The 13,432-nt window shown below is 48.0% G+C and overlaps 1 protein-coding gene across 6 annotated transcripts in view; it reads right to left on the bottom strand.

Moving 5' to 3' along the window:
* The window catches only part of Arhgef18 (Rho/Rac guanine nucleotide exchange factor 18), a 109,379-nt gene that overhangs the window by 45,133 nt on the left and 50,814 nt on the right, over window positions 1-13,432 (bottom strand).

Below are 13,432 nucleotides of genomic sequence, written 5' to 3'. Positions count from 1 at the left end.
GGTGTACAGCCCACGGTTACCGAAGAAACCAGGGATGTTTTAATTCCTTTCAACCAAGAAAGATGTCGCAGGATCATCTGCACTAGGTTCTGTGGTGTGAGTGAGAGGTTGTGAGGAGAAAAGAAGGAAGAGACACTGCATTCCAGGAGGACAATGGGAGGGAGGGAGAGGTGAGACAAAGGAATGAAGGCTTACTAAGTGTGAGTTCGTTGGGAGTGGGTGGCATGGGGTTTGCCGGCAGGGCCGGGTACAGGGTGGCTCATTCCTTTGCGTCTTTACTTCCTGCACTAGGGTGTCAATAGAGGAAGGGGCATGATGGGACCTGCATTTCACAGAGGGAAGGTTACAGGCAGGCCAGTGATTACAGGGACAGAGCAGGAAGCCAATCTGGGCATTGCAGATGATAAGGCCTTTAAGGAAACCGCAGGGCGGAATGACAGGTGAGGGGAGTTCTGTGCCCTGTGAAACACAAAGCAGGGAGGGGAGGATGCAGTTGATCCAGGGATATGAGCTGGGTCGCTGAGGCGGGATCTGTAGATGGAAGGGAGAGTCAGGGACAGAACAGAAAGCAAGGCTGTGTTCCTTCCCTCTGGAGGGTCCAGGACACCCTGGCCTAGAAGCCCTGAAAGTGTCTGAAACAATGCAGGGGTCCTCTAGACACTGACAACACCAAAGGATGGGGTTTGCCAAAAGCAGGCAAACAGAGGGCTGGAAGCCAGGACCTCGGGCATGCCAGGCAGGCTTTGCAAAGGCCAAGCCATGTATGATGCCCACCCAGGTTTCCAGACAGGCTCTCCATCCAAGCCATGCTCCTAGGTCCACAGTGGGGAATTCTAGGTAGTGGTTTCATCTTTGAGCCACACTCCCAAGCCCTCACTGGGGTATTCCGGGCAGCTGTTCCCCTGAGCTACATGCTCAGTTCCTGAACCATTGCCTCTGATTATCTCAGTGACGGAGTGAGGGTACTCCCGGAAGGCACTCCCCAGGGTTGCCCACCACAGTCTCTTCAGCACTAAGGCCAACAACGATGAGGTTGGAAAGACCTCACTTAGCCTGGAGCACAGCTCTTCATTTACACTCAGGCCCAGCTTGCTGGCTTCAGGCAACTCCTGGAAGCTGCCTGAGACTTTAGATCTTAACCTCTCACAGGGTAGATGGTTCAGACCCTCCAGTAGTCTGAGGCCTCCAGCCTCGATAAGGAGGCTTTCTCCCTCATCATCTCTCTACAGGACAAAGTAAGCAAGGTTTAGATGCTGGTGCAGGAGTTTGGCCTGGGGCAGCCTCCTTTCAGGTTCACAAAGGTTCACTAATGAGTAGTTTGAATGAAGAAGTTTCACCCATCCTGTTATGGGCTTGGCTAGAGGCCAGTCAGCTCGGAATGATCTCAGTAGCCCTGTGCTGGGTTCCTAAGGTCCCCAAGAATGTGATATTGGAGCCGAGCACGTACATGGTCTGTCAGCTTCCATGGACTCCATGCCCCAGAAGGCTGAGGTGACAGGGCTTTCCCATATGGATTCTAAGGTTCAAGACTGTAGCCTGTCTTTACAGTCACTGTCACGTCATGGTCATTGTCATCAGAACAGCAAGGTGGTTCAGTAAGTAAAGGTGCTTTTTACCAAGCACGATGGTGGCTTGGGTTCAATTCACAGGACTCATGCTGCAAGCTCTCTTCTCAACACCAACCCTCCCACGTAGCCTCCCAAGTGCTGCGATTAGAGGTGTGCTCTAGCTTTAAAAAAACACTAAACAAACAAACAAACATTGGTTTAGTATGTTCATGTGTGTGTGTGTCCATGTACGTGTGTGTGAGTGTATATATGTGAGTGTGTGTGTGGGTGAGTGTGTGCATGTGTGTGTGCATGTGTGTGTATGTGAGTGTGTGCATATGTGTATGTGTGTGAGTGTGTATATGTGTGTGAGTGTGTGTATGTGAGTGTGTGTGAGTGTATATATGTGAGTGTGTGTGTGGGTGTGTGTGCATGTGTGTGCATGTGTGTGTATGTGTGTGTGCATGTGTGTGTATGTATGTGTGTGTATATGTGTGTGTGAGTGTGTGTATGTGAGTGTGTGTGAGTGTATATATGTGAGTGTGTGTGTGGGTGTGTGTGCATGTGTGTGTATGTATGTGAGTGTGTATATGTGTGTGAGTGTGTATGTGAGTGTGAGTGTGTGTATGTGAGTGTGTGTGAGTGTATATATGTGAGTGTGTGTGGGTGTGTGTGCATGTGTGTGTATGTATGTGAGTGTGTATATGTGTGTGTGAGTGTGTGTATGTGAGTGTGTGTGAGTGTATATATGTGAGTGTGTGTGTGGGTGTGTGTGCATGTGTGTGTATGTGTGTGTATGTGTGTGTGTGCATGTGTGTGTATGTGCATGTGAGTGTGTATATGTGTGTGTGAGTGTGTGCATGTGTGTGTGTCAGTGTGTGCATGTATGTATGTGTGTGAGTGTGTATATGTGTGTGTATGTGAGTGTGTGTCAGTGTGTGCATGTGTGTATGTGTGTGAGTGTGTATATGTGTGTGTATGTGAGTGTGTGTGAGTGTGTATATGTGTATATGTGTGTGAGTGTGTGTGAGTGTGTGTATGTGTGTGAGTGTGTATATGTGTGTGAGTGTGTATGTGAGTGTGTGTGTGTGTGTGTGCGTACACATGTGTGTATGTGTTCTTCCCATCTACCATATGGTAATCGAATTGAGTTAGACCATCAGGTTTGAGGGCAACATGACCTGTTGAGTCATCTCACTGGTCCCAGCGTGCCTTTTAAATCACGTTAGGGACTAGAAAGATGGCTCTGGGGCTAACACACTTGCTGTGCACGCATGAGGACCTGAGTTTGAATTTCTTGCATCCAAGAACAGAGCCGGCGTGGCAGTGTGTGCTGGAGTGGATCAGACAGAGATGGGATTTCTGAGGTTTGCCCAGCTCTAGCTTCAGTAAGACCCTGCTTTGAGGAAATAAAGAGGACACAGATCCAACAGGGTACCTGATGTCCTGTCCTGGCCTCCACATGCACGCCTGGGGATACCCACTTGCGTGTACGTGCACATGAATACTCAAATACTCACAGATATATACCGATTCCTACCATTGTCACATACCAAAAGTAAATAAATGGCACTCTATGTTGTGTGTGCAACTTAGATTATCTGAGACATCAAAATAAAGAGAAGGCTATGGGGGGGGGGAACAGGAGAGGGTAACGGGATAAGAATTATGTCAGTTTCTCTCATACACAGAGCCAAGGTTTAAATAATCACAAAAACCAGTCAGGTGTGCTGCGGACAGCTCACGGATGGCTCGGTGGATAAAGTGTTTGCCAGGTGAGCATGAAGACCAGAGTTTGGATCTCCTGGATCCACGTAAAGCCTGGGCAAGCATGGCGGCGGCCGCTGTTAATTCCTGGAAAGCTGACAAGAGTTCCCTAGATGAACTAACTGGCTGAGACTGGTCAACTCGGTAAGCTAAAGTTTGGTCGAGATCCCTCAATCAAGTGGGGGGAAAATCCCAACATCAATTTGAGGCTACTACATGCATATGTACACATGTTTTCTACACACATGTGGACATGCGAAAGGCACATAACACCCTCTAAATGCATGCATGTACACACACAAATAAATAAATGTAATGAAGATAATAAAAGTGGCCAGGCGCAGTGGTGTGCAGGCTTGGGAGGCGTAGACAGAGCAGGTTTCAGGCTGCTCAGAGCAGCCTGGTTTACCGAGGGAGCTCTAGGCTGATGTGAGACCCTGTCTCCAATAAAAACACAAACAATGACAACCTGGGCAGGGTGGCACGCTCCTATAACCCCAGCTCATGTGAGGCAGAGGCAGGAGGATCAGAAGCTTCAATCTATGTTATGTAGCAAGTTCAAGGCACCTTTGGCCTACATGATATACCCTTTCCACATAACCCTTTCTCAAAACGCAAAACCAAGCAACCGGAGGAAGACTGGGAGGATGGGGTGGCTGTAGGACGAGGGAGAGTCTTAGGAGGGTAACTGCACCAAGTTCAACAGCACCTGTGCACAAGATGCCACGGTGACCGCCACCATTCTGTGTGCTCACCACAGATGGAGGGATAAATAGTAAGAACCAGTAAGTTAATAACGGGGAAATAACTGTGGAAAGCACTCCTCGTGCCCTGCTGCATTTTAAACTTCATCACTCCCAGCGCCTTAAAATAAAGGCCATTTGAACACAAGAAAGGGGGAAATCCTTCACTCTAACCCTACCCACACTCTTAAGCCTGACAGTCTCAGTTCCCAGGACCTACATGATAGAAGGAAAGGACAGGGACACACACCACAACCACCACCACCACAGTAGTAGAGGAGGGGCCTTAGTGAGGCTGCTCCTTCCTTACTGTAGCTTCAGCTCTGCCCCCAACCTGACAGGGAACAAAAAAAAAAAAAAAAAAAAAAGAAAGAAAGAACAAACAAACAAAAAAAGATAACCTAGAACTCGCCCTATGATCTTAATGGCTGACTGTCCTGAATGACAGGACTTGACAGCCACACCTGGAAGGTCCCTGCCCCTGCTTCTGTTTTTACACTCTCTGAAACCCATCTGATAACGACAGGCCATAACGACTGGTTCAGCATCAAGGTTAACTGTGGATGCTACACGATGGAGTGGATGGCCCTGGAACTCTTGGTCAAGGCTGATGAACTACGACCATCAATCGTTAGAGCCACCAGTAAGGAGCTGGGGGTGTCTCAGTGGGTCACTGCATTTGCGGTGCAGGCACGAAGACCTGAGTTCAAATCTCCATTACCCATATAAAAGCTGGACGTGACTAACGGATACATAACACCAGGGATGGGGCTGGAGGCCAGGAGGAGCACTGAGTCTTGTAGGCTACAATGAACAGCTCCAGGTTCAGTGAGAGAGAGAGAGAGAGAGAGAGAGAGAGAGAGAGAGACAGAGACAGAGACAGAGACAGAGACAGAGACAGACGCACCATCCAAGGCACCGGCCAGAAGAAACAGCCTTTATATGTGTACTTGGAGAGGGATGACCATGTATGACACCAGAGGAATGAGCTCAGGACTGAGGTGGTGAAGCAGGGAGGCAAGTCGCCTCACTGTTAACAGACCTGCAGTGACGCCAGCCCTGAATGGCCCAGGCTTGTCCTATAGGACAAGGTCACTTCCTTCCTGGTTGCGATCTCACACTACTTTCTGGTACGGGGTGGAGGGACTTTCAGATACTTGAAGCTAGGTGCACGCCTGTTACCCTAGCGCATAGGAGGCTGAGTACCAGGGGTCAGCTTGGGCTATGCTGAGAGTTCAAGGGTAGCCTATGCTAAAGACTCTGCCTCAACATACATAACCTGCCCACTGAAAGGCCTACGTGAATTTTACGTGCTTCTGACCAAATCAAAGCCAGATGCTGGGCCTGTGGAATGGCTAAGAGGTAAAGGCACCTGCTGCTGAGCTTAAAGAACTGTTTGATCCCCAGAACCCACATGGTGGAAGAAAACTTCTCCACGTTGTCCTCTGACCCTCACCGGAGTGCCACGTATGTACACGCTACTTTCTCTCTCTCTTTCACCACTCCCACCCTTAATGAGTAAGTGTAAAAATGACATTAAAACCAGGGCCCGGGGCAATGGCTCAGTGGTTAGGACCAGGCCTTGGTTCCCAGCACCTGTAAGGTGGCTCACAGCTTTCTGTAATTCCGCCTCTGGGAACCTGACACCCTGCTCTGGTGCACATACACATATGCAGGCAAACAATACTCATACGCACAGAATGAAAAGGGGTAAATCTTTGAAACGAAGCAAACAAGCAATCCAGATGTTGAACTGTGGAGGTCCTGGCAGAACAGCTCCCCCACTTCAGAAGCACAGCTGCTCTTCTGGGTACTCGGTTATTTATATTTCTAAAGTCAGTTGGTCCTGGATTCACTCATGTAGCCTAGGATGAGCCTGAGTCCCATCCCTTCCTGGACTTTTTTCCGTTTTGTTTTCATTTGTTTCTGAGACAGAGCCTCACTTTCCCCAGGCTGGCCTTAAACTCACTCTGTGGCTGAGGATGGCCGTGAGCTGATCCTCCTGCCTCTACCTGCAGCGAGCCGGATGGCAGGGGAACACTAACAGGGGTTTCTGTTTTACATGATACCAAGTGCCGATCTTTTCTTAAACAGTCATGTCTACTCAGCTGGTCACTCGGAAGTCAACACTGGGTGTGAGATGGACAGTGAATAAAGGTGCTGCCCCCAGCCCGATAACCTGAGTTCCATCTTCAGGATCCACGCTGTGGAAGGACAGAAATGACCCTTGCGAGTTGTCCTCTGACTGTCACTCAGTAAATAAATAAATGCAATAAAATATTTTAAAATAAAATCGGGGTTAGTGTCTGCCGATAATGAAGGTGGCTAGTTACGGAAGATACACATGTTCAGTGAAGGTGACTGCACACCAAGAACTCCGAGCCCTGCTCCTCTACTAGAAACAAGAGAGGTGGGACAGTTAAGAGCACTGGCCGTCCTTGCAGGGGACCCAGATTCGGTTCTAGCACTCACACCCTGTGGTTCACAGCTGCTTGTAACTCCAGCCTCGGGAACCTGATTCCCTCTCTGTCCTCCATTGGTGACACCTGTATACGGCATATACAGACATTGCTGAGGCGAATAGTCACATGTGGAAATAAAAATAAATCTTAAGACAGAGGGGCAGAGCTTTACTGGTGAATGTGTCAACAGAGGTGGCCAGGAGGACAAGTACTCGAAGAGTTCAGTAGTTTTTTCCTTTCAGTGACTAGAAAGGCACTCTGTCCTGGGCGGGGACACAGAATGCCCCTCCCCCTGAGGGGAATCTCTTTTCTTTAGTGACTTTGGAAATGAGTGTTTTGACTCATTGCGTTTCTGGCAAAAGATACACCAAATGGAGTCAGGGTAGGGGAATCCCAGAAAGGTTTGCTATTGGAGGGATGCTCTGGTCTGAACTTGCCCAAGGTAAGTGATTCTTTCCATCATAGGGAGCAGTGTAACTAGAAGGTCTTATTGTTTTTAGCCTGGTGGGGGTTGGCAAGATGGATCCTCAGATAAACTGAGTGTGGTTCCCAGGGTTGGCACGGTGGAAGGAGAGAACGGACTCTCTGCAATTGTCCTTTAACCTCCACATATGCCCCTTACCATAAACAAACAACATGGTAGTGCCTGAACGCTTCCTTACCCCATCCCCTAGGTAACATGCACCACTGCAGAAAGAGGACCCCGGAGGAGAGTGGACCCACACCATCACTAGGATTCTCAGACGCTCACGGTCCAGCTGCCCCATCTCCTCATCTGTGTAGTTACTCAACCTTTCCAAGTCACACAGCCTAGAGGCAGAATTGTTGAAAGGCCAAGCCTAGGGGCTAGGAAGATGCTGGGGTTGTAAGTATGAGGACTTCATCAGAGAAAGCCAGGTTACAGGCAGGGCGTGTGCACTACAATCCCAGCTTTGGGGAGGCGGAGACAGGCAAGGCTCCTGGGGGCTACTGATCTCACCCGATCAGTGAGTTCTAGGGTTCCATGAAAGACCATGACCCAAAGGAAGCAACGAGTGATTGAGGAGAACACTTTACATCGGCCTCTAGGCTCTAGTTTTGCATGTATGGGTGTTCAGGCACAAACACACCCTGCCCCGTCACCACAAATGCTGACAAACAACTATCCAAGGGTCAGACATTTGAATTTGTAAATGAAGTCTTAGTGGAACATGGCCACATCTTCATTTTCTCTCTTCTAACTCCTCTACCCCCAGCACCGCTCTCTCCTCCCAATTTCCTGTGCTCTTTAAAAAAAAAAAACAAAAAACAAAAAAACCCAAACAGGAAAATCATGGAATACGCTTACAGTTGCCACTGTGTACCAGGTGACTGGAGCAAGGGTGAATCTGGGGTGGCCTTTCAGGGATCACATCCCCTAAAGAACACCAACTCCCCTCTCCCAGCAGCCACCAATTGTCAATAATGTCTCAGTAGGGGTGGGACTTCACGAGTCCCTCCCCTGTCCACACTGAGATTTCCGCTGGCTTGAGCTTGTGCAGAGCAGTTTGCTGGTCCCTCTACTGTACTGAATTAGCTTGTTCTGGAAGGGAGGGCCAATTCCACCATCGAAACAATGGTGCCAGGCAGGGGTACCTCGAGGTGAGGAGACACCCACTGTTATGCTTGACAGCAGGTGAGATTAGAAGGAAGGACCACAGAGTGAATTAATACGGGAGATCATCTTGAGTTCCAGGTGCTGACGCAAACCGGGAGTAGCCATTTTGTTCTCTGAACACTGTAACTTCCCTACACGCCTAAGGAGGCCAGCAGTAACAACTTAGAGGCTAGAAACACTGGCTGTTGATGCTCACAACTGTTGATGCCAGTGCCCTCTTGTGACCTCCACAGGCACCAGGCACAAAGATGGTCCACAAACACACATGCCAAAGCAAAACACTCATACACATAAAATAAAAATGAATACTAAAAGTTTTTAGGGCTCAGCGGTTAAGAGCACTGACTGCTCTTCCAGAGGTCCTGAGTTCAATCCCAGCAACCACACGGTGGCTTACAACCATCTGTAATGAGATCGATGCCCTCTTCTGGTGTGTCTGAAGAGAACGACAGTGTACTCACATAAAATAAATGATAAATCTTAAAAAAAAATTAAAATTTAAAGAAGCTTCTAACTTTAAAAAAAAAAAAGCAAGCCAACCATTCATGTAAGTAAACAGAGGGCTGGCAGGAGTGATGAAGATGATTGCTGCCAAGCCTGACCACTTGAGTTTGAGCCCCAGGCCCAGGACCCATATGGTGGAAGGTGGGAACTGAGCCATGCAAGTTGTCATCAGGCCTTCACGAAAGTCTTCCAGCCATACAAGATGAAGAAGTAAAAATGCACTAAGATTTTTTAAGATGTAAATCAGTAGCTAGTTCCTATGGCAGGAAAATTCCAGAACTCTGCAAAGGCCTTCATTAGCATTCCTTTTACAAGTGAAATGTCGTGAACTCGAATATATTCTAACAGATCCTCTATTATCAAGGTCAGGGTGCAACCTGGGCAGGGTGTGTGTGTGTGTGTGTGTGTGTGTGTGTGTGTGTGTGTGTGTGTGTGATGGGAGGAACATTCCCCTCCACCTTTGTCTTTAAAGAGATAGAGTCTTGTCCTTTCCCATTTTCATGTGTGTGTGTGTGTGTGTGTGTGTGTGTGAATGTGTATTCATGTTTTCTATACATGAGGATACACATGTGTGTATGGGTGTCAGAACAAGGCAGTGTGTGTCATGTTCAAGCAAGCACTTGGAGGCCTGGGACTGATGTTGGGAATCATACACAATCACTTTTCCACATTATTCACTGAGACAGAGTCTCCCAGTAGAAGACAGGGCTCACCAGTATGGCTAATCTAGTCAGTTTGCTCAAGGGGTCCCTTATCTCTGCCTTCTGAGGCCAGTATCACAGGCGTTCTGCCAACCTTGTGTGTATGTGGGTTCCGGGTCTGAAGATGATCAAATTCTGGTCCTCGCCCTTGAGCAGCAAACACTCTAACCAGAGTCATTCCCAGCCCTTTTAAGGTGACATCTGAATACATGGGGCTGGCAAGATTATAAACTGCAGGGACAAACATGAGTATCTGACATACTGCAATACAATGTATCCATTCAACACACTGCAATACAATGTATCCACTTATTAATTAATTTATGTTTTTTGAAGCAGGTTCTCATGTAGCACAGGATGGCCCTTGAATTCATGACGAAGCTAAAGATATCTCAAAGTCCTTGGTTCTTCTGTCTCTAGCTCCCATATGCTAAAGTTATATGCATGTGTCACCACAGTGGCTTTACTTTTGTATCCTTTTACATTTGAGGTGAGGTATGTGTGCCAAAGTCATGAGCCACCTAGCTGGTCCTCCATTATTCTTTACAGTAAATTATCTCCAGAGAGCCCAGGACTCTAGAGTCCAACACCCACATCATCTCCTCCTCCTTGGATGAAGTGAGTCTAAATTGACCACTTGAACTTCACAATGCTGGAAAGGTACTGTACACAGTACCCACTGGGAGAGGTTAGAAGCCAAGGGTTCTGGAATGAGAAGATGAGGATTTGAAGTAGATCCCCAGCACCCATTTTAAAAGCTATGACTCTAGGGCCGGGGATACAGAGACAGGAAGATCCCAGAGCTTGATGGCTGTGTTCAGCATGCACAAGGACCTGAGTTCACATCCCAACAACCACCCAAACCCACTTGTAATGCTAGACCAGGGTTGGAGACAAAGGATCCCTGGGCCTGACTCTGACCCTGATTCAGTGAGACGTACTGAATCAGCAAGCCCCAGGCTTAATGGGAAACCCTGTTTCAAAACTAGGTGGGGGTTGGAAGCTGGCCCAGTGAGTAAGAAGAGTGACTGCCCTGCAAGACCTAAGTTCAAGTTCCCGTTACCCACATAAAAAGTGGAGCATGTCTGTGTGTGCCTGTAACCCTGGCACTGTGAGAAGCTGAGACCGGAGAATGCCTGCGGCCTAGGTCCAGGTATAGTGAGAGACCCTACTTCAAAGGAATAAGGCAGAAGGTGAAGAACAGCATTCTCCTCTGGCCTCCACACATGCATGCATGCCTGTGCACATACCCAAGGACATGTACACACATTACATACAGGCACACACAAAAACAAACCAATGCTTTCGGGCCGGGCCGGCAGGGTGACTCAGCTGACGAAGGCACTTGCTGCTGAACCTGACAACTTGAGTTTATGTGGGAAGGAGCAACCCAATGCCTTCGGCCACACTGCTCTGCTCATCAGGAACTTTGAAGGCTCACCCCAGGGGTTTTTGCCCAAGGAAGATATCCTGTCCCACCAGGGCTATACCACGCACGTAGTAGTACCCCCATGTCTCTGCGTCAAGCCTTGTCACACTGGACCAACTTTGTAACTTTCTGTGGGCACTAAGTCTGTAACTGACTTTACCCCGGTGCACACGGATTCACTATTTAGCTCAGGTTTATCCTGAACTCAGCCTTCAGAGTGAGAGGATACCCCAATATCTAGCTCAACCATGTTTCCTTAGCATTCTCAAGATCATTATCCCTTGGCCTATGGTTTACTCAGTTTCAAATGCTTCTTAAAAATCTGTCTCGGGACCAGCAAGATTTCTCACTGGGTGAAGGAGCTTGCTGCCAAGCTGACCTGAGCTTGATCCTTGGAACTCACGTGGTAGAAGGAAAGAGCTTCCTGCTGGCTGGCTGGCTTGGACTTCCACATATACACTGGGGCAGTGCATGTGTGGACCCAAGGAATAAAATAAATACATGTAATTAAAAATTGTTTTTTTTTCTTTTTTCTTTTTTTCGGAGCTGGGGACCGAACCCAGGGCCTTGCGCTTGCTAGGCAAGCGCTCCACCACTGAGCTAAATCCCCAACCCCTTAAAAATTGTTTTTAACAGTTCATCCCCATGGGGCTGGGGAGATGTCTCAGTGGGTAAGATGTTTGCCAGGCGAGCCTGAGGGCCTGAGTTTAACTCTAGAATTCATATATAACATCTGGGTGTGGTGGCATATGTTTGTGGTTCCCTGGTACTAGGGAGGCTAAAACTGGGAGATTTCTTGGGGTGCACTGGCCAGCCAAACTATCCTACTTGGTGAGTTCCAGACCAGTGTCAAAAAACAAGGCAGGGCAGGGGAGATGGCTCAGAGGGTAAAGTGCAGGATGCGCAAGTAAGGTGATCTGAGTTCAGATCTCCAAGGAAAGTAAACCCAATAATGCTCGTTTGTAACCCTGGCATTCCAACAGTGAGGTGGGAGGCGAACGGCGGGAATCCTGAATAGCTCAGCAAGCTTTAGTTGACTGTTGCAGCAAAAGGGGGACCAGACTTCACACCAGGCAAGGACTCAGAATCCCGGTTACCTCCTGACCCTAACACACCCATTTCTAGTTCCTTTCTTCTTTCTTCTCTCGAGAGTCCCAAATAAAAGCTCAAGTCATCCGGTTTGGCAGAGAGGTCCTTTACCCAACGAGCCATCTTTCAGACCCAGCCACCAGTTTTAAAATGTTTTCATCACGCCAAAAGGAAGCCCACTACCTCACTTAGTTACCAGTCTCCAGCCACGGACAAAGACAAGTCCACTGTTGTCTGTGGGAAAACCAACTCTGGACATTTCAAACTCGCTTGCGTGTCCCGGCTTGCTTTCTTTATTCGTTGCTGAGTAATATCTTATCTTATTATTATCGATATGGGCTACATGTTATTTATCCATCAGATCAGCATGGACACCTCATTTATCCCCATGAACGGGATTTTATGAATAACCTTAGGAACGTCTGTGGACCCCGTGCTTGCAACGGTCTTATGTCTCAACTTTATGACTATACAAATCAACATGCATCCATCTAATAGAAACCGTGTGTGTGTGTGAGTGTGTGTATGTGTGTGCGTGTAGTATGTGAGTGTGTGTGTGCATGTACGTGTGTGTGTGCATGTGTGTGAGTGTGTGTGTGAGTGTGTGTGTGTGTGTCTGTGTGTGTGATGAGGCTGATGAGATGGTTTGGTAAATAAAACTACACAAACGGGGCTGGGGATTTGGCTCAGTGGCAGAGCGCTTACCTAGGAAGCGCAAGGCCCTGGGTTCGGTCCCCAGCTCCGAAAAAAAGAACCAAAAAAAAAAAAACAAAAAACAAAACAAAACAAAAAAAAACTACACAAACCTGGTTTCCTTACTTTGACTCCTGGGACCTTCATGATAGAGATATCTGACTCCAAAGTTGTCCTCTGACCTCCTCTACCTGAGAGCCATAGCAGACACATCCTTCCCGCCTGCCTCTCTCTCTCTCTCTCTCTCTCTCTCTCTCTCTCTCTCACACACACACACACACACACACACACACACACACACACACACACACACACAACTGGAAGAAGAAGCTATAGCATGCTGCTAGCTTGTGTTACTGTGCATTTTTTCTTTAGGTGGCACTAGGATTTCTAGGCCCTCGTGACCGTATGGCAGGCACTGTAGCAGTGACCCTCAACTCCAGCAGCCCTACATTTACTTTTTGAGTTGGTCTTACTAGGTTGCTCAAGGTGACCTCAAACCTACCCTGTGGCCTAGGACAGCCTTGAATTTATGATCCTCCTGTCTCAGCTTCTCAAGTAGTTGGAATGGTACCCCTAGGGCTGGAGGGATGGCTCAGAGTTAAGTTAAGGCACCTGCTGTCAAACCTGGCAGCCAGACTTCAGTTCCCAGGAGAGAACCAGTTTCCTCAAGTTGTCCCTCCCTGTCATCTGCTGACCCTTCACACATGCTCATACACCATATATGCACCATATATACATGAAGTTAAAAGCCTTTTAAAAAAATAGCTCAAAGTAACAGTTTTCCTCATGACATTTTCATACTGAATTCTGATCAATCCCCTCCCCACCTTGCCCTTTCAGTATCTTGCGTGTCCTGCT

Source organism: Rattus norvegicus, chromosome 12, assembly GCF_021556685.1.
Source record: "Rattus norvegicus strain SHRSP/BbbUtx chromosome 12, alternate assembly SHRSP_T2T, whole genome shotgun sequence".
NCBI classification, from domain to species: Eukaryota; Metazoa; Chordata; class Mammalia; order Rodentia; family Muridae; genus Rattus; species Rattus norvegicus.
Note: the sequence above shows the minus strand (reverse complement) of the source record. Positions and strands in the feature narration are given on the sequence as shown.